The following is a 3,876-nucleotide window of genomic DNA, read 5'->3' as shown; positions in this document are numbered from 1 at the left end:
CTTGAGGTCAGAGAAAATATGCCAAGAAAGCATATAGTATACATGCTGGTTACTTGAAAATTGCCTCTGTTTTGAAGCCAAATCTTAAGCATCATATAAATCAGCAGTGCTTCCTCATTATCATAAAACCCCAAACTCCACTTTAAATCAGGAATTGGACCTTTTAAGGTCAAATTCAACAGAACTGGGTGTGACTAGATGCGGAGACCCTGGGAATCCCTTCACATTTCTGGTCCTCCACTTTCTCAATTGTCAAAAGAGTGGGTTAGGTTTGGCACCTGCGCAGCTTGGGGAAGGCCGTCCTAGTGACTGGCTTGCGGGTGAACTAAGCCTTAACCATGTTGTTGGTTGCCACTCGTTTGCGCCCTTTCGCCCCCGTCCTGTCAGTTACGTCTCGTACGTTGGTGGGTCCCCTGTGGCTGCTGGTGCAGGCCTTGGTGGTTCCTGCCCCGGAGCTTCCCGTGTTGGATGCGAAGCTGTCCTTCCTGTGCCAGGAGTCTCACTCGCCGGCAGCTCGTTGCCAGAGTTGGCCTCTTCTCTCCTGCTTCTGTTCGATACTCCCATACAGACATCAGAGTTCCTGACTTCTCTGCCTATCATCGAGCAGATATGTTAGATAGCAAAAAATCTTCAAACAATAGCGGTGAAAGTAGAAAAGGCTTCACCTATTTGATAACTGCAACTACAACTGTAGGTGTTGCATAGGCTGCCAAGAATGCCGTCTCCCAGTTTGTCTCCAGCATGAGTGCTTCTGCTGATGTGTTGGCCATGTCGAAAATTGAAATCAAGCTGTCAGATATTCCTGAAGGCAAGAACATAGCTTTGAAATGGAGAGGAAAGCCTCTGTTTGTACGTCATAGAATCCAAAAGGAAATAGAGCAAGAATCCACCGAGGATTTGTCACAGTTGAGAGACCCACAACATGATTTAGACCACATAAAGAAGCCTGAATGGGTCATACTGATAGGTGTCTGTACCCATCTTGGTTGTGTACCCATTGCAAATGCAGGTGATTTTGGTGGTTATTACTGTCCTTGTCATGGACCACACTATGATGCATCTGGCAGAATCAGAAAAGGGCCTGCTCCACTCAATGTTGAGGTTCCAGCGTATGAATTCACCAGTGATGATCTAGTCATAGTTGGTTAAAGTACTGGACTCAAGTCACAAGTTCCCTACAGATTTGTTTCATGTAAATTCAGAAGAGTTCTTAAGAAACATTCTAATATGCTTCAAATTGGTTAATGTGAGAGATTTAAGTATTTCTGATAATGTATTGAAATACATTGATCTGAATTAAATACTGAATACTTTCAAGTGTTTGCTTTTAAAGCCATTATTAAAAAAAAAGAGTGGGTTGGAAGAGATGATGTCAAAGGGCCCTTCCCCTTCTCTACCTACTATAATAACATAATCCAAAGGGTGGGAGAGAAGGGAGAACCAATGAGACCTCTGCCCATGACAGTCAAGGCAATTGGATAGGGAGAGTTCCCGGGAAGGAATCCCTAGTATGACATACTCAACAAGTGGTCGTCCAACCTCCACCCAGAGACCTTCAAGGAGGGGGAAACTTACTATGTCTCAAAGCAGCAAGGGATTCTATTTTTTGGACAGTGTGCATTGTTTGTAAGGTTTCCTGAGATCAAGCCTATAATTTCCACTATGCAATTCTTACTGATTTTTCCTGGTTCCTTCTTCAGGGACCAAAGAGAACAAGTCAAATACTAGAAGCTGAACATTGTGTTTCCCCAGGAGGCTTTTTCCAAGAGAACACAAAAAAATTTCATCCCAGCTCCTAGGACAAACTTGAAACCTGTAGCTACAGTGTACAGTGAAAATACAAACATCAGTGCTTTAAAACAACAAGAGTGATTTCTCTGGCATCCCTGGTAACCTTTGGTACCTGAATTGGTACTGTTCATATGGTATGATTGAAACCAAAATAACGTAATTTACATTAACAGTATATTCAAGTGACATGGCACTCTACAGAGTATTACCTGGGAGGGTAATGTAGTGGCAACCTGCCTAACTATATGCATATTCTAGATGTACCTGCATATCCATAGCACACAGCAGTCAATCATAATCAACAAAACTTGACTAACAAGGCAAAACTAGCTAGGGACAGCAATCAAATTGTTAATAGGCTTCTAAAAGTACAGTTTAACTCCAAACATTAATGGCCCTCAGGCCCTCCTCTCATACTGCATGACAAAACTATCTGAATTCAAGAGTGTCTCAGACAGTCTTTCAGAAGCAAAAATCCCAAAGATAATGAGTCAGAACTTTTAAAGGCACAGACAGTCCTGGCTGTGAAGCCAATGGAAAAAAGACTGTTCTTAATCATGTGTGCCACATATATATCTGCTGATATGAAGTTCCCATGTATGCCCATACATGCCCAGGTCTCCTCTCCCAGAAGAAGATCCCCCAGTGTCTTCCATGAAGATGACACCATCTTAGGTGGTCTGGGGAATGTGTCAGCTCCCTCTTACTCAGTGAAACACATGTTGCATTTGTTAATGAAGGGGGTCATGAGTCCCCACTGGGTACGTGACTTAGAAGACTGATGAGAGATGAGAGATGCCTTCCTGAAAGGTTTTAGAAGTGTTTCCTCCTCTTTAATGGGTATTACTCAGAAGAAATACAATTAAAGCTGAATTCCTTTTACTAGCATGAATAGGAGGCTGCATTTATTGTGTCTTTAGGCCTTTTAATAAACTTAGCCTCAGTTGGCTTTTATAATGTTCCTTTATTGGATCTTGAATGCCAGGTTCAAATTCTTCGAGTTCTTTAAAATTGAATTTATTTTCATAATCTTTAATGCTTTGCTGCCATTGTTGCTCCTCACTCCAAAACATATCAGCAGAGGTGATTATGTGGGACTATGGAAGCACTGCATTCCTTGGGACCTTTCATTATCATCTTTACCTTGGTAATTTTCTGCCCTGTTACTGAGGATTTCAGGCAAATTAACACTAAAACTGGCTCTGGAAATGATGTGATAGACTGCTCTAATGTTCTATTCATCATCTTTCTGATTTCTTAGAACACAGCTTCTTTCTCTGTTCACCACTCCTCTTATGTGTCTCCTCCATTAGAATGGAAGCTCCTTGAGCTTAGAAACTACCACATTTCTGCATTTGTTTCCCAAGTGGGTAGTATAATTTTGGCACACAATTATTAGTAAATTATAATCATCCATCCATAAATTCATCTATCTATTCATCCATCAATCCATCCATCCATCCATCCATCCATTCATCCAGCCACCCATCCATCCATCCATCCATCCACCCATCCATCCATCCATCCATCCATCCATCCATCCATCCATCCATCCATCCATCTATCCATCCATCCACCCATCCATCCATCCACCCATCCATCCATCCATGCTTTCATTCATTCAGTCATTATTCGGGCCAACAATGAATAGTGATGAGACATGTATCTTACCATAGCAATGAAGATGCTCCTGACAAAGCAGTCTGCTCTGTAGTGATTTTTAATATGCAGTACAGTGCATTGTGGAAAGAGATTTGGACTTGGAGTCAGAGAGAGGGTCTTGATTGGAATCATAATTCTATACCACTTGTGCAAGCTTTGTAAAATGAGAGGTTTTTGATTTTTGAAGACATTTTTTATTTTTGAGGATGATTTTTGAAGAGTCTTCCTGTGAAACACACAAGTCACATTTTTTGTGAATCATCTTCAACATGATAAAAAAGCCCATAAAAGAAAACTATAATTGACTTAGTTTTTTTTTTCATTTCGTTCCTCTCAAGATCTTTTTGGAAACTCTTCTCTCAAAGGTATTATCTTAGCCATCCCTCCAAGCTTCCTGTCATCTTCAGATCTGATAAGATGACA

General features: G+C 41.2%; 1 pseudogene; it reads left to right on the top strand.

Annotated features, from left to right (window-relative positions):
• Positions 1-338: 338 nt before the first annotated feature.
• LOC118854497 lies at positions 339-1,190 on the top strand (annotated as a pseudogene).
• The last annotated feature ends 2,686 nt before the right edge of the window (positions 1,191-3,876 follow it).

This window comes from Trichosurus vulpecula, chromosome 6, assembly GCF_011100635.1.
Source record: "Trichosurus vulpecula isolate mTriVul1 chromosome 6, mTriVul1.pri, whole genome shotgun sequence".
Lineage (NCBI taxonomy): Eukaryota > Metazoa > Chordata > Mammalia > Diprotodontia > Phalangeridae > Trichosurus > Trichosurus vulpecula.
The sequence above is the reverse complement of the archived record's forward strand: the minus strand, read 5'-3'. Positions and strand labels throughout refer to the sequence as shown.